Source organism: Jatropha curcas, chromosome 4 (genome assembly GCF_041381405.1).
Source record: "Jatropha curcas cultivar XTBG-Jc1 chromosome 4, XTBG_Jcur_1.0, whole genome shotgun sequence".
Taxonomy (NCBI): domain Eukaryota; kingdom Viridiplantae; phylum Streptophyta; class Magnoliopsida; order Malpighiales; family Euphorbiaceae; genus Jatropha; species Jatropha curcas.
This window is the reverse complement of record NC_143154.1, coordinates 4210219-4229228: the sequence shown is the minus strand read 5'-3', so window position 1 is coordinate 4229228 and position 19010 is coordinate 4210219. Positions and strand designations below refer to the sequence as shown.

The 19010-nt window shown below is 33.6% G+C and overlaps 1 long non-coding RNA gene across 1 annotated transcript; it reads right to left on the bottom strand.

Moving 5' to 3' along the window:
- Positions 1 to 7779: 7779 nt before the first annotated feature.
- On the bottom strand, positions 7780 to 8959 carry LOC149496723 (uncharacterized). Its single transcript, XR_016320686.1, has 2 exons — positions 8844 to 8959; positions 7780 to 7929 (listed from the first exon to the last, which is right to left on the bottom strand). It is a non-coding gene; the product is annotated as an uncharacterized LOC149496723 (long non-coding RNA).
- Between the last annotated feature and the right edge of the window lie 10051 nt (positions 8960 to 19010).

The following is a 19010-nucleotide window of genomic DNA, read 5'->3' as shown; positions in this document are numbered from 1 at the left end:
TTAACAAATAATGTCATTTACATGTGACAAGTTAATGTCATATTATGTATATTGTGTAGCATTACTTTCTTTTTTTTTTTTTTTTTAATATTCCTTTGTAATCATGATTTTATTTTTATGATATATGTAATTTTTAATGTCATATTACTGTTTCGATTAACGGATTATGACCTCCAGTTGAAATAAAATTAAAATTGAGTGACTAAAGAATGGCAAATTGAAATTATGTAACCTAAATAAAATTAAGTGTAAAATTAGGTGACTATTGGTGTAACTGCTGACTAATATTGCCAAATAATAGGGATAAGTTAATTAATTTGGTCAAATGTCAAGGACTAAATAATTATTTTCTCAGAAAACAAAAGATAAAATTTTTCAAAAAATTTCTACGATTTGAAATTACAACACATCAAATTACAAAAATAAAAATTTATTTTAAAAAATATTTATTTTCTCCATATAAATTAAAATCCAAACCTAGATGTGATGGCTTGAGCAACATAACTCTTACCATTAAGCTAGGAAGTATATCATAAATGCCAAGCATGTTAAAAGATTTTATAAAAGCCAAGGGACAGTGGCCCCCCAGCCCCTGGCTCCATGACTATATGCGCACACATATGCATATAAAAATAAGCATAATTACAACACATCAAATTTCTATAATTAGTTTTAAAATAAATTACAATACGACCACCCATCTACTTTGCGAAATATAAATAGTCACTCCTTATCTTTTTGAAATATATTGAAATTTCTCTACTTTTTTATTCCGTCAGACTTATGGATCCTTCTGTCCATTTTTCAACCCTTTTTCCTTTAACTCCTAGTAAATAGAGTGGTCAAAGGAGTAAGAAGAAAATTTTAATACAAAAGTACCCTTTGTTGAAGTGTATAAGTGATTTTTAATGCATTGGTTTTTTTTCACAAGTGAAGGTTTATCAATTTTCTAAGGTTTCCTTCTTTCATTCCTATGTCCAGTGAAGGAGAGATGAGTTCCTCAAGCATTGCAGAGTGTGGCTTGGATGGAATATTTTTGAATAGATTGTGCAAATGTGGAAAGAGAGTCGACGTCTGCATCTTAGAGACAGGCAAAAATAAGAATCGTTCTATTACTATTGTTAAAGCAACGAATGTGGTACCTTCATTAATTGGTGCAAGCCCATTGATTCAAGGGCTGTGACAAGCTGCACAGATGGGAAGGAGAACGCGATGGAGAGTGATTTTGAACAGCAGCTGAGAAACTCTTTGGTGCGAGACCTTTTGGACATGAAGGATGTGGTGTATAATTTATTAGAGCAAAACAAGAGTAATTTGGGGAAGATGGAGGGGATGATTGCAACTATTGCCCACATGAAAATCATAGTAGCCCTTTGCATGTTGGGTACGTTTATGACTTTTATTTTGGTTGTTACCCTTATTTTGAAGAAAGGTTAAAATGGTTTTGTGTTTAGGGTTGAGGAGAAAGGCAGTTGTGGTGTGAGTAATACAATGATTTTTGTTGGTGATGTCAATGGTTTAGTAATAGCCTTGTTGGTGGTAGGTTTTGTAATGAATGATGGTGGTAAATTTTTTTATTATTAACAGGTGTTAGGTTTGAAGTAGAATTATAGTTGGATAGGCAGCAATTGTAACTTCAGCTTATTTCTGTAACCTGGCATTTCAATGCCTAAGGTCCTTCTTTGTATTAAATATGGTGCTTTACCAAAACTTAGTTAAAGCAAGGTTTATTCATGACAATCATGTTGTAACATCTCTAAGTGTAGTTGGATAGAATTTTTTTTTCATAACAAACCTGTGAATATGATGAATAAGTATAGTTGGATTGACATTCATAATTGAGAAATAAACACAAAAAGTGCAAATTTCAAATAAATGAACCAAAGAGCATTATCATTGATATTAAATTATCCTGTCAAGTAGTAGAGATGGTTTCCAAAACAAAAAGCACACCAAAATGGCAAAAGTGTATAAACAACTATCATCAAATTGCTCTAACATTTTTAGAGTATCTAAATGGCAAAAAGCTTACAAATTGGTAGAGTATAAAAAATCTCTCTCTGTAAATGTGTAGAGCAATTCAACAACATCATCATTCAGTTGTGTAGCAAAAAAAAAAAAAGTTGGCTGAGTTGATTCTATAGAATATTCTATGCTATTGATAGACTTCTTGCTGATGATTCTGCTGCATTTGATGGTAGAACTTGAAATTGCTGAGTTGCAGTAGCTGTTGCTTGTCTCTTCCTCTATATGCCAACAAATGTACAAATTAATGACTTACAAGTGAAAAAACATTAAAAGCATTAACATTGTTTGGGATTCATAGAAAAATATAGAAATACTTGCTGAATTGGAAGATAGGATTGAAAAGTTCTTTTTTTGTGGCCCAATTGACCACACCTTTTACACCTCATAATATGTGATCTCAGACTCTTTGTCACAGTAGGCCCTTCTCCCCCCCTATCTCAGCCTGTTCCTCTTAGGCCTGCCCATATTCCTCTTCAATTGAGGAGGCTGAATCTTATCAGCTTCTGACCTTGGCTCAAACTTTATCTCAAGTAATGGATGAATAATCTCACTATATGCCTTTAGATAATGTGAAACAGTGAAGAATTTATGACAATATTCCTCCACTTTGTATCTCTTGTAACCAATGGACAACAATGCATGTTTGGAAGGAAGGCCTGATTTCTCCTACCATATGCAGTTACACATCTTTTTTCCTAAATCTAATGCAAATTGAAATGGACCTTCCTTCACTTCAAACTCATCTGTGCTACTTGGGATCAATTTGGATGTTCTACTATCTTTCATTATTTTTCTTATATCCTTCATGTAAGTTGGTGTTAATGTCCCTTCCTATTTTAAAGCTTTGGCAAATCTCTTATATAACCTAATCATGCACTTCTTTCTCAAACATTCTAGCATTGTAACTATGGGCATTGATCTAAACTTTCCTACCCAGCTATTGAAAGACTCTGTCATATTGTTTGAGACATGATCAAAAATAAAATTACTATGCAAAAAAGTTTCCGTTCACACCCAACACGAAATCCATTAGTGAAATGCACAAGATTAAATAATTAGAATTTGTTTGATAATAATTATTATTGTTGAACTTATATTGACTAGAACATAATCCATACCTTTTTTATTTAAAGAATTTATGTAAAAAGTGCTCCTCATAATCAGAGTGGCGCAGCAGAAGCGTGGTGGGCCCATAACCCACAGGTCCCTGGATCGAAATCAGGCTCTAATAAATTATGTAGCATTTAAGCAAAGATTTTACACTTAAAATAAAAATTAAAGTTTTTTTTTTCAAACTTCTACACTATTAGTTATTCTATACTTCAAATTGAAGTAGTTTTTTTTTCTTACTTCTACACCATTAGTTAAAATCACCGGCAAGCTTTGATAACCAGAATCACAATTGGGCATGTATGGGACCCACTTTTGATATGGTGGGGCCGATGTGGTTAAAATTTTCCATGTACTTATGACATATCGACTCCATGTCATCAAACCTTGCTTTATTTTCCCTTTGTACCCCTGATTTAATACAACAACCTAACGTGAAAAGAAACTCAGACGTCACTTGAATCCAAAACTTTCTCTTCTCTTTCATCTTAGGCGCAATTTCTCTCTAGAAATTGCTTGTAATACATTTGGACCGATTGGAAGAAAAAATCGACTTGAAGGACATTTTGCCTTTGAAAGGCAATTGTACATAGAATGAAAATACAAAGGATAGGCTTCAATTTTAGGTATGTTTATTTTAGATGATTTTAATAGGTTTTGTTTAGATCTTAATTTAATTTATATGTTTCTTTTTATTTTAGTTGTTTTTTATATTTTTCTAAATATTTTGAGGAGAATTGACGCTTGGAGGAAATAACAAAAAATTGAAGAATTTAGCTTGGAGGTCAGAGAAAACCACAACCGTGTTGTGGTAGAAGCCACAACTGTGGGAATTATTGCAGGCAGAATGTTAAAGAAATTTGATAGAGATTTTCACAACTAGTCTGTGCGAATTTCCATAACTGTGGATTTGGGCGTGGATAGACTTTAATATAGTGGAATTTTTAAAGGATTTTATGCTCTTGCACTTATTTTTGTTCATATTATTAATTCAAAAGGGACGGCAAAAGGTTGCAAATTTTGTGATATATTGTGATTTGTATTAATTTGTAGAATATTATAGAAGGCTTGCAATTATAGTGATTTGTGGAAAGATAAATTGAGACCATTCCTCTTTCAGAACTTTCATCAAACACATGGTGGCATATAACTAAATATAGAGAAATTATTTTTATCATTGAATATCACATAACTAAATTACCAACAATGCATGTAGGTCTTCCAAAAATAATATATTTTCTATTTTATACACCGTAATAAACCCACAATACACTCCAAAAAGAAAAAAACTCGTAACATGCACTAATGAAGAATCCTAATAACTTTTCTATTCATTTGAATATAATAATTATAATAGAAATAATAAGCCACAACCACAACATCTTCTCATGTTTCCGACTTCTCTTCAACTCTTTTCTCATCTCCTCCTTGCTCTTTAATAGTCCAGAGGTAATCCTCTTAGATCGTGTACACATTGCAAATGATCAATCCATTCGAAGAAATCACACACATGGTTTCTATCAACCTTAAAAGGCATTCATTTATGAATTTTATTCTATGTTCAGTAGTGTTGAAAATGGGGGAAACAAGATTAATTAACCAATCGAATCTTGCAAGCAACAAAACACCTTTCAGAATTTCACTCTATTCATGAAGTCATAATTGGCATTGCTTCCACACGTACAATAGCGAAAATCCATTCTTTTTGTTCCTAATTTTCTTCCCAAATTCACAAACGCGACTCTTTAAAGCTTGAGAGGAAGAAAATGGCTTCAATATAAGGTTGTCATATTAGGTTTGGCGTATTAAATGAAGAGTATATGGGAAATTTAAAAGAGCTTGATGACATGGAATTGATGTGTCATGAGGACGTGGAAACTTTTAACCATGTCAGCGCCAACACATCAAAAGTAGGTCCCGCACGTGGCTAGCTGTGATTTCGGCTATCAAAGTCTACCAGAGACACCTGATTGCAAATATTATAAACTTTAAACACACGATTGATAGTGTTTTCTGTTCATACACCAAAATAGAAAAAAAAATTTGAAAGTTGACATGTTAAACTTACCATTTTCCCTGATCAATTTTTGAGTAGAAGAATATGCATGTGAAGACCCTTATTAAATTGTAAAAATTTATTGAAAAAAAGTTTGTAATATTATTAACATAGAAGCTCTTAATATATACTCCCTCCATTTCATTAAATTTGAAATTTTTTATCTTAAAAATTAAGAAAATGATTGAATTATATCAAGTTAAGAAGATAAGAGAATTTTAAAAAAAAAAAAAAAGAGGAATTGACTAAATTACCTTTAATCCTAATTTAATTGAAGCAAAGTTTAGTACAAATATGAAATATCTAGATAAGGGCAAAGTTGGAAGAAAATAAAATATTTGGACAAAGACTACTATCCAAGCTCCAAATAGTATGGGACCAAGATTGTTTTTTAGTGGAAAATGTGGAACCGAAGTTTGTTTCTTTGAATATATATGTTTGCAATATTTGCCCATAAAAAAAAGTAAAATAAAATAAATTATTACTATTATAAAATAATAGGAAAATAGAGAGAGAAATAAAGGAAGAATAAAGAGAATAGGGAGAATATGAGAGTGTAATTATTATTGATAAGAAGCCACATATATATAGTTATATAAGTTGAACTTAATAGAGTCCTACACAAATCAGGAAGATAGAATTCGAAATAATTAAGAATACAAACTTCTAGCCTGTATAAAAAATCGGTTTGTTTATGACATATGATGAATAAATTTTATTAATTAAAGAATATTATTGATAATATTATTTGTAAATATAAACCATATCAATATCTTTTTTTTGTCAGTTCATAATATTTTATATATGGTAAATATAAACAAAACGGTTTAAAATGTACAAACATTAGGACATAAAATAAAAAATTAAAATTAAAGGATTATAACAAACTATAGAAAAGTATTCTTTGAGTAAGTGATGATTTGGTTTTGTTATTTCTATCAACTCATAGCTGATGATAGTTGGTTTTAGTGGTTGGTGGCAGATAACAGATGAGTGTTGATCTTTAATAAGATTTTGATAGCATTTGACCAGGTGATATTAAAATGTTAAAATGTAAAGACGCCATTAAGGATATATATATATTATCTTTTTTATGTACTAGTATTCAGAACGTGCTTTGCAAGTTAAAACTCATTATTCCTACCTTTTTTTATTTTTTATTTCTAAATATAGTTTATTGATTTTTTTTCTATAATATAATAAAAATTATAATAAATTATTGAATAAAAAATAAGTATATTAATTAGGTGTTTTTTAGTCAATATTTCACTATAAATATTATAATATGTATGCAGACAAAATGAATGAATATTGAAAAAAATCAAAATTTAATGAAAAAAATAAAACTTTGTAATTGAAACCTACTCTCTCTTAGAGGATGAACCACGCCTTCAAATTCGTCCCTCACGGGGTATATTATACAAGAGTTTAAATGGCACCAAGAGCCTAAAGAAAGCAAATTTTTCCTCGGACCATACCATAAGAAGATGTCCGTCGACTGCTAAATGTTTCGATCTGGTTCGATTCATAGTCGTATCTGCAAACTAACGATATGAAAAATAAAAATAATCATAACTAAAAATAAAATAATATCTTTAAAACTAAGAAGTAAAATGATAAGTCCAAAAGTTTTTAACATATAATAATAAACCCTACAGCCAAAGAAAAATAAAATTATTATGGTGATTTTTTCTCTATGTATTAAACATTTATATTGGTAGTCTATAATAAATTGGTATTTTAATAAGATTCCTAATTGAATTATATTATAATTTATTAATTATTTATAATTAAAATATTACTCATACGTCTTATGTTTAACTATTAGAAGTACAATAATAAATTTAAATAATAAGTACTGATTTTTTTAATTCTTTTAATCGAATTATTTTTATTATTTTATTAGCTAACTTAAATCGTGAGCCAGACTGACACTAGGGCTCAGGTAAGTTTAAGGCTCTCGAAGCCTGTAGTAAGCCTAACTTATATGAATCAAGTCCTTTAAACTAGTTTTAGGAATAACAAGCTCATAATGTGACGTTATTAAATCATAATGCCAATTTATATCTCTGGCCTGGCATCCACATTTCAAATAATTCATAGTTCGGGCTTATAATTTTTATACCTTTAACGTCGTCTATAATATGGGCAAACTGATCCATTCGTATTTTTAAAAATATCAATTCGAAAATTCCACAGGTTTATTAAACAATTCACTAATAACTTTTGCATGATAAATTGTAATATATGACTCTCTAACTGCGGGGCTCAGTACAAAGACAGATACATTTTTACATGCAATATTGTACTTTTAAATATTACCAAAAACTGGAATTTACTATTGTAACTCTGCGGAGAAAGAAGCAGAGCTTATCTAAACCAGCACAGTTTTACCTTCTAGGAAAAATTTAAGGAAGGGGTGAGTTTCACAAACTCAGTTGTCACGACCCGACTCCGTGGGCCGGACCGGCACTAGGGCCCAGGTAAGCATAAGGCCCCCGAGGCCCGTAGTAAGCTTAATTACTCAAATTATACATTCCATACCATTTATAAAAAGTAACGCATACGACAAGGCCCAATTTAAATGCACAACCCTATAACTGCGGAGTTCAATAATATTCTGATAATAGAATAATTTATACATCCAAAATTAAATAACAGAAATATAAAGTTTACATTTATAACTCTGCGGAGAAGATTGCAGAGCTTCCGTTGGATCAGCAACTTCCTACTACCTGAGAAGTTTGGAGAGAAGGGGGTGAGTTTTGCAACTCAGTGAATAATAATAAATAATACACACCACATACAGTCACACGAAATGCGCCCTAATATACTGAATGATCACACAATAATCAATCATATGGCATAACATCAGCACCCACAAACAATATCACCTTCAAATAATCACATCACGTGGAAATTAGTCAGTGGAGTCATCGAACCCCCGATGAGCCGTCCTCCCACATGGCTCATCCTCTCACATGTGCACCAGGGAGCCGATCCCCCATACTGGCCGACCGGTCTAATCCTCACTTGACCAGCCCTCTCATTGTTTTTCTATCCTCTCTTTTCTTTTTCATACCAACAGGAGGCAACCCGGTGGTCTCCATCCAATCTAGATCATCAAGCGCTCACAACAGGAGGCCACCCTACGGGCTGCGATCAAATCTAGACTGTCCGGTGCGCAACGACGAGAAGCCAACCCGTGGTTAACGGTAACGGTAACGGTAGGTGCACACGGGGGCGCCGATCTCCCATTTACCCGGCTAACAGAAACAGAATGAGGATCCATATAACAGAATCAGAATATAACAGAAATCAGAATCAGGATCCGTATAACAAAAACAGTCTCACAAACCCATGGTGACCCACTTCATCCCAATTTCACACAAACAAATCACAATATATGCACAGCACAATTATTCAAACAATTCTTTCAACGTACTACACCAAATACATCCAAATATACAATTATGCAACATAAAATAAGTATGAGCTTTAATATATAAATATATATATATATATATATATATATATATATATATATATATATATATATATATATATATATATATATATATATATATAAGGTTTGTAAAAAAAATGCTATGCAAATGCATGTTGATATGCATTATTTATTATTACTCACAGTGATAGAAAGCGAAGTTCTAGCTTTGATTCTGTCCTAGAGGAGCACTAGATGGACCCGGGCGATCTAAGAAATTTAAGAATGACACAAAACAAAAGTAACTATATCAGATAAAGTATTTCTTTACCACTCTTAGAATTTTATTTTAAACTCTTAATTTTTCTACGTAATCTAATCTCGATATCAATTTCTTTTCTATAATAAATTATATTTCTCTACCGAACTCTATTTTATTTATTTTCTTTCGAAATCTATTTTATTTTCTACTCTCTATAAATAATTAAATTTCTATAATGAATTTTATTTGCTACCGAAATTCATTTTATTTTCTACCGAAATTTCAGCAGCATCTCCCCTAAAAATTGGACTATCCACCTGTTAAAATATCAACAATTTATCTAATAACTCCAAACCACATAGCCCATCCATCGGGCAATCAATCAATTCAATTTTCTCATCCTCCATCCGAATATCAATATCAACATTACCTTTAATTCTCAATTCTTCATTTCATTCCATTCATGATATTATCATCAAAATTCCTCAATAAATTAATCAAAGGATTTTAAGTGAATCAACATTTATATTATAAATCAATACTGAAAATTAAATTAACTTAATTTAACTACTCACAATTACTAAATTAAATTAACTAAATTAATTAACTACAATAATAAAATTAATTTAAGTAACTAAAATTATTAGCATTAATTTTATTACCCCAAAATATAATCTTTTGTCAAATTTTCGCTGGATCGAGAGTTTTTATGCGTGCCGGATCAAAGGGCAGTAACTGCCAGTGGCCAGATCCAACTGACAGTGGTGGAGAGAGGCGGAGACAGTGGCGATCGGCAGCGGTGGCACACGATCTAGCGGAGGAGCGGCTGGCAGCGAGGCTTGAAGCTGGTGCTGCTGTGGTAGGCGCGACAGGCCTGGCAGAGGGCTGACTGTGGTGCGCGGAGGAGCTGCGGGACGTGCTGGCGCGCGATGGAGGCGGTGCTGACTGCAACTGGCGCGCGGTGGTGATCGACTGACGTTACTGGAGCTGCTGGCAGTGACGCAGACACAGTTGCAGGGAATAAGAAAGGGAAAGAAAGAAAAAGGAAAGAAAGAAGAAGAAGAAGAAGAAGAAGAGAGGAGAGGAGGTGGCGCAGAAAATGGCGGGGGTAGGGTGAAGTTTGCGCTGAATATAGAGGGGAGAGGCTTCTAGAAGTGGTTTGGGCTGATTCGGTTCGATTCTGGTTTGATTCAGCCCAAATCTTGGTTTTCTTTTGATTTGCCGATTTTCAATTGGTTTTCGATTCGGTTTATCACTGTACAAATTATTAATTTGCATTTAAATAATTAAATACATTTCCAGGCTGTCCGTTTATTAAATTTAAATGGAAAATCTTTGAAAATAAAAATTCGGGTTATTTCATCAGTGAATAATAATAAATAATGCACAACCCAAACAGTCACAAAGGATGTTTTTCACATTTATTACGATGAACACTCGATCAATCAAGCATATGTCACAACATCAGCAACCATAAGCAATATTACCTTCATGTAATCACATCAAATGGAGATTGGTCAGTGGCGTCACAAATCCCCCGACAAGCCGTCCTTACACATGGTCTGTCCTCTCATATGTGTGCACCAGGGAGCCGATCCCCAAACATGGCCAACTGGTCTATTCCTCACTTGACAAGTCCTCACATTATTTATCCATTCTCTCTTTCTTTTCCATTTCCAACAGGAGGCCACCCTGTGATTTTGCCATATCATTCATATCATATTTCATTAGGTGCACACGGGGGCGCCAATCTCCCGTACATGGCCAATAGTCTCAGACCATTCTCCCAATTCCGTGGTGACCCACTTTATCCCAATTCCACCCGTAAACAAGGTATAGTATAGCCACATCGCAAGTAATTAAATCAACTCATATAATATAGAGAATCACATAGAAGATCATTATGCACATATGAGTGTAATTATGGAATGTATTTAAATATATAATTCTCATAATTTATATGATGATCATACTGCAAATAATGTTATTTTTATAATATAGTATTAAAATAGTGAAGGCTAAGTATCATTTGTATATATATATGTATAAGATGCGAAATGGTCGATGCATGTATGCAAATGGTGATATGCATAATTTATTATTACTCACAATGATTAAAGAATGAGCAAGCCTTCATTTGAATTTTGACTAGTAGGAGCAGTAGACAAACTCGGACGATCTAGATAAAACACAAATATAATGGAAAAACTGCATTAAATATATGACTTTCCTTAAATAAGAAATTAAAGAATTAATCTAATGTATATTCGCTAAATATTGATCTGCTATAACTAATCTAAATCTTATTAATACTTTTGACAGCATTTTCTCTAAAATAGGACTTTCCATCTGTTCAAGTATTAACCATTTAATATAATTATCGATTACTACTCACTCAGCCCATCCACCGGGCAATCAATAACTCCAACATCAATAGTAAAATTTTATAATTAATTCTCAATATATAAATTAAAATGACCTTCAATCTAATCCCGATAAATTCTTATATATTTCTGCTTAATCTCAATACGATTTACTTCCTTAACTAGTCACCAAACAATATATCTCTTACATATATAAATATAAATAATTCTTTATCTATTAAATTTTACTCAAAATATTATATCTTCTAAGTAACCTAATTCATCACCATCTTAGTTCATATAACAAAGTTCCAATTTCAAAATAACTAGTACCCATCCAGCAATAAATTTCATTTTACTCAAATTACTTTCTGTCTTCCTGTCATGACCCAAAGCCATGGGCCGGACCTGCACTAGGACCCAGGTAAGTATAAAGCCCTCGATGCTCGTAGTAAGCCTGAACCACTAAATTCAACCATATCAATATGAATTCCAAAAATAGTCAACCATATTGCCCATACATAATAAGTCTCATCATTATATATACTCTAGCCTAAATCTAGCATCTTAAACCTTTCATAGCTTGGGCCCGATTATAATACAAAACATCCATATATGGACTAACTGGTTCCTGCATACACATAAATGAATAGTTAAACATTCACATAAGTTTATCGGTTATAATCCTACAACTACAGAGTTCACTAATAGAAATAAATAAATTCTTGTACATAACGCTCATAATTTAAATACTGGAATTAGGAAATTACTTTTCTAGCTCTGCGGTGAAGAAAACATAGCTTTAGCCAGGACAAAGAAGAATCTACTTCCTAGAAAAATTAAACAAAAGAAATGTGAGTTGTATAATTAATAATAATTATTGCATAACACAGGCATTCACACGAAATGCTTCTTAAAATATTAAAATGAACACACAACTGATCAGCGTATGGCACAACATCAGCACTCATAAGTAATTACACTTTTAAATAATCAAATAAGTAGAAATTGGTCAGTGGCATCACCGAAACCCTCGATGAGCCGTCCTCACACATGGCCTGCACACTCAAACGTGTGCACCAGGAAGCCGATCTCCCCATACATGGCCAACCGTATCAAAGACCACTCTCACAAACCCATGGTGACCCAATTCCATGCAAACAAGGCAAATCAATATCACAACACAAATAATCAAACAAAACAATTAAACGCAAGCATGTTCAAAAGCACAAATAGATATTCATATACAATTACAAATAAATATAAGAGTATTAAGTAATAATATAATATAATAATCGATAATTGACAAATAAATAAATAAATAAATAAAGACAAGAGATTTGTATAGTAATGATTTTATGTATGAAGCAAATGGTATATACTAATTATTATTACTTACAATGCTGGATGAGAAAAGACTCAAATTTTGGACTCTAACTTGTTAAATCAGTGAACAAACTAGAGCGATCCAAACAAAATGGAATCCGAAGGAGAGGAAAGAATTGAATAAAGCACTCTCCTAAATAAGAATAAAGGCTTCTTCTAAACAATCTAATAACCTATTTAACAAGTAAAAATAATCAATATTTTGCCGAAATTTCGATAGAATCTCCTCGAAAAATAGGACTATCCACCTGTTTAAATATCAATAGTTTCATTAAATATCCATTCAACCCACACTACAAATTTTTTATTTTTTATCAAATATCAAACATATAATAAAAAGGGAGAATTATTATTTAATCCCTCGGTTATGGTCAAATACACTACTCTGTCCTTACTTTTTCTAAAATACATCATTACATCCTTAACTTTTGTAACCGTTCAACTCTTTAGTCCTTCCGTTAATTTTTAAGATTTTTGTCGTTAATTGGTATTGAAAAGACAAAAATATCCTTATATATTTATTTTATTTCTCTCCCATTCATATCAGCCACAAATAAATAACTCTCGTATACAACTCCATCTATATTTTAAGTGCAGCCCACCATATATACAGCACATTCACTAAAGGAAAGTAAGATCTAAAATAACAATCAATCTTCAAAAGGAAGCACAATGAAAAATATATGCAAGTTATTCTTTATAGGTATTTTTCTTGAAATTAAACTAAAATTATATTAACCAAGAAGAAGAAAATAATTAGAGATATTATTAACAATGATTAATACAAGAATAAGTTGTGGCAATTATCAAACTTCTCCTGCATATAGTCTTCTATTATCGCAGAATTAGTGTAGGAATTCAAGATAAGTAAATAAAAAAATAAAAAAGAAACTCACCAACAAATAGACTCCTAATATTAGTAGTACAGTGATTATCATAATCATCAACTAATATCGCATATGCTTTGTTAACATACAACATAAAATATATTAAAATAATAATACTATACTCCTAAATAAACTCTAACTAACAGATAATACAGGATTCGTAATCCTTATCATAATACGATTATCTTGGATCCAATATATACACTCCAAATTTACTCCAAAGAAGGGCGAATTCACAATTTACTACACCTCAAATTCTAAGAGCTTAACAATTGGTGTGGTGAGCGTGGAACACAACTTCACACCCTAAAAACCCTAATCCTTTTCACTCTTGAAAGTTATGACTAACGATTCAGGCGATCGTCCTACCATGGAAGGCCAAGGCGATAGTCGTGATGAAGCAATTATGCAAACCATATTGGTTCCTCCACCAACAACTAATCCTCAGATGGCGGCAGCCTTAGTGCAAGCCTAACCTCAGTTACCTATTATGCTAAAATACCTCCTGGAGATCCCACCTCCTACCGGCGAACTAACACTGCCAGACAGACCACTAAACCCTCGCAATCGAGAGCACAACATCCTCTGCCACCACCTAAGTCATAAAGTCATCCAATATCTAAATGATTCCAATAAGCTGAGTCGGAGGTGAACCCTAGCGTAACCGCTCATTGCAGTCAAGAACTGAGCCACACTCAGCCAGTCTTAGATAGCTCTAATCTTCGTAACATTGTTAAAGAGCTGGTTAGAGAATGTCGAGAGATAGGAGAAGCAAGGGATTACGGTCTCCAGCATGACTCATCTTTGTCAGTCAATATTTTAGGCTTAGCCTTTCCTCCAAAATTCAAAATTTGATCTTCCAACCACATGACGGATCTACAGATCCTCGAAGTCCCCTGGCGACCTTCCGAACCATGATGTATCTCCAAACTAACTCGAAGAACCTCATATGCAAAGTTTTTCTGATCACACTAAAAGGGGCAGCACAAGAGTGGTACCAGACACTTAAAACAAGGTCCATTCAATCATTCTCACAGCTAGCCAAGGCGTTCCAGGCTCGATTTATAAAAAGTGTGCCATCCAGGAAAATATCATCCGACCTAATTGACTTGAAAAGGGAAGAGGGAGAGACTTTGAGGCAGTATGTTTCTAAGTTCCAAAGGATGGCAATGTAGGTGGAAAATTTGAATCATGAGGTAGATATCAGTGCTATGGCCAAGAACTGGAGGTACAATATGTTATTTGAAAGTATGAGTATAGATCCACCTTTGACTTTTGTCAAACTCATGGCACGAGCCCACAAATATACAAAACTAGATGAAGCCCATGAAGCTCAGCACTGTAGATCACCTAAAGAAAAGAACCCCAAGCATAGAAGACACCCTTCCTCAGTGAGCAGACGCTCGCCTAGGAGGAGATCGCCCCTAGCATAAAAGACACTCGACTAGCATAGAAGAAACTTACCTAAGAAGTAAAGTAACTTTATATTTAAATAATAAAGGGATCTCAGATTTTTTCACTTAATGCATCATGCCTTATAAAGGTAAGAAAGACATGATGTATTAGAGAGCAGCTTACGCACCAAGAGGATGAGTAGGACCAAAGAAGCAAGGATAAAATTAAGTAGATTTTCAATCCAATTATTCTCCCTCAAGGGCCTATAACTAGTTCACAAGCCAAGAAGATTCAACAAGCGTTAATTTTTCATTTACAAAATTTGGTGAATTTGGCTTGTGATGGGCTGTAGGGGATCCAAGGCTTGGAAACAAGATCAAATAAAGTTAATTGCAACTTAATTCAAGTCCAACTTCAAAATGGGCTTACTTAAGTTTGTTTTTAGATCTTACCCTTATTAATTGAGTGAAATTAAATATGTTTGTATTTTTGTCATAATGGGCTTTTTAAAACATGTTAATTTAAAAGCCAATTAGTTTTATTGCTTTGATAATGGTCTATCCAAACTTGTTTATGTTAAAGCCCATAAGTTGAGTTTGTTTATTTTAGATTATGAGTTTTTAGGTCTTGTAAAGCTATATAAAGGCTTAAAATGCATTTCACTAATGATGGATTATTGAATGATAACCAAAAGGCTGTTTGCTTTTATCTTTTTGTTCTTGAGTAGAATACATGCTAAGGAACATTCAAGTGGATTAATCATCTTCTTGTGGAGTGTTTCGAATCTGGAATTTAGAAATAAGTATCCTTTATTCAAGATCTTTGATCATCCTTCTAAGCAATCTGAATTCTAGCCTTTCTTCGGGGTTGAGACTGAATTATTATCGGGGTTTTCAAGTTAATGTTGTGGGGGTCCGTAATAATTAAAGGGGTTCTCAGGCTTATTCTTGGAGGTTCCGTATCATGATGCATTAAGTTTTTCCTAAAGGATCTTACTTAATAACTTTTTAGAATTCTTTTTAGTTCTCCAGTTCGGACTTCAATGGTCCTTTACTACGTCCATAGTTGGGACATACATAGTTCTCTAATTCAGACCTAAGTGATCCTTTAACTAAGTCCATCAGTTCGGACATACATGGTTCTCCAGCTCAGACCTAAGCGGTCCTTTAACTAAGTCCATCAATTCAGACATATATAATTCTCCAGTTCAGACCTAAGCGGTCCTTTAACTAAGTCCATAGTTTCGACATACATAGTTCGCCTAAATGACCTAAGCTAAGTCCATAGCTCGAACATACCTAGTTCGCCTAGATGAACTAAGCGATCCTATTCACTAAGTCCATGGCTCGAACATACCTAGCTCGCCCAGATGACCTAAGCGGTCTTATTCACTAAGTCCATGGCTCGGACACACATAGTTCGCCTAGATGACCTAAGCAATCTTGTTCACTAAGTCCAGAGCTTGGACATACCTAGTTCGTCCAAATGACCTAAGCGGCCCTAGTCACTAAGTCCATGGCTCGAACATACCTAGCTCACCCAGATGACCTACGCTGTCCTATTCATTAAGTCCATAGTTCGGACACACATAGTTCGCCTAGATGACCTAAGCGGTTTTGTTCACTAAATCCATAACTCGGACATACGTAGTTCTCGCAGATGACCTAAGCGGTCCTATTCACTAAGTCCATGGCTCGGACACACCTAGCTTGCCCAAGTGACCTAAGCGGTCCTATTCACTAAGTCCATAGCTGGAACATACTTAGTTCGCCAAAGTGACCTAAGTGGTCCTATTGATTAAGTCCATAGCTCGGACATACCTAGCTCGCCTAAATATCTCAAGCAGTCCTCCAATTCGATTCGGACTTAAGCAGTCCTCCAGTTCAGCCTGGACTTAAGCAGTCCTCCAGTTCAGCTCGGACTTAAGCAATCTTCTAGTTCAGCTCGAACTTAAGCAGTCCTTCAATTAAAATGCTCCTCTTAGCCCATAAAATTTCATGCTAAAGTAACTTAAACAGGTTCACACTTAGGGATGGTAAGGAGAACTTTGCTTTGACAATTTATATATACTACTTCGGCCTTAGTGGAAAACACTTTATCAAAAACACTTAGAAATTGAAATTACGCCAATATTCAAAATCATACAGAAAGGATAAATAAAAGAGTTCTTGATTAAATAAACTGAAAGGAAGTGACTCTTAGGGTTCTCCTTAGGTAGACGAACCATCACCTCGTTTCTCCTAAACAGAACCATCGCTGAACTGACAAGAACAGACAAGGAACTCCATGCTCAAAAAGTACCTATAATAACTAGTAATCACAGTATAAAAAATAAAAGTACACACATATAATATAACACATGACAATATCTTTTGGACATAATGACTAAATAATTAAGGGGGGACTACTGTTCACATACAATAATAAAATATATTAAAATAATAATACTAGACTCCTAAATAAACTCTAACTAACACATAATACATGATTCGTAATCCCTATCCTAATACGATTATCTTGGATCCAGTATATATACCCCAAATTTACTCCAAAGAGGGGCGAATTCACAATTTAATATACCTCAAATTCTGAGAGCTTAACATGCTTTATCATTATCCTCTCCGAAATTAAGAAAGTAAAATAAAATAAAATATTAAGAATTTTTAACAAATTCTCACTGAAATTGACAAACCAAGCAATACAATGACTTAACTTAAATATTTCTCAAAACCCATATTGAGATGAGAGTGAGGAATCTATTTTAGAATTGACATGCACTGAAACAAACTTCTATTAAATTTTCAAAATAGAAACTTCATTTTCAAAATTTCTTAAATTTCTCATAATCCAATCGAAGTGTCAGAAATTGGGAAAAGAATAAAAAAGAAAAAAGAATAAAAAGGGACCCTAGAATTTCAAGTAACCCACCTATGGTCTGGATCTGAAGAAATCAGTCTAAGAAATTGCTATTATTGAAGGTGAATTCAAAATGTCTATTGAAAGTACAAGTCTTGCAAGAATAAATTAATTTCATCTAAATTTTAGAGTTGAAGTAATTGAACTAGGGCAGGGATGAAGGCAAAAACTAAAGAAGATGAAATTGGGAGAGGGCATAACAAGATGATGTTAGGAGATGAAAAAGTGATACTAAAGAAGATGAGCAAACAAAGAAGAAGAAGATGAAGAAGATTAGAAGAAAGCCGAAGAAAATGCATTCATGTGAGAAAGGGTTAAGAGAAGAGAGAATAGAGGGTGAATTATTAAGGGCATTTTGGCCAAAAAATAATTGTTTCTATCTTTTGATTTCATTTTAATTTTTTTGACTGCATTTTAATTCTTTTGACTGCATTTTAATTCTTTGACTCATGGTAAAATAATAAAAAAAATAGATGGAAGGACCAAAGAATTGAACTGACACTACAAAAAAAGCGCATAATTGCGACCGATTTTTTGCGACTGATTTTGCAACCGATTTGTGACCTATGGACAAACAGTCGCTAATTGTAGCGCTAAAAATTCCCGCGAGTTTGTTTTTCAGTTTGCGACCAGTGTACTACGGATTTGCGACCGATTTTGCAACCGATTTGCGACTACCTTTCATTCCGTCGCAACATTGCGCGCTTCAAAATTAGGAATAAGTTCTGAGACCGATTGGCGACCGAATTGCGACCGATTATATGTGATCGACATGTTTAGTCGCAAATCGGTCGCAACTTTATTGCGAAGTAAAACGACGTCGCAAAGTTAAAATTTGCGACCGATATTAATAAATTTGCGACCGATTGGTCAGTCGCAAAATTTACGGCTTTAAACGCCAGACACCCTCCTTCTTCTTTCTTCTTCTTTCTTTCTTCTCCTCCTCCTCTCCTCTCCTCCGTTCGCAACGCCACTCCAGCTCTTCCTGAAGCCGCTCCAGCCCGCCTGACGGCTCCAGCTCCGCTCCGTTGGAACTCCGGTCACTCCATTGCTGTTTGGAAACAATTTCAGGTAAGTAGGTTTTGGTTTGCGATTATTTTTTCGATTTTTTTTTTTTGAAATTTTATTTGTTTTTATTATAATAAATTATGGTTGGTTTTGT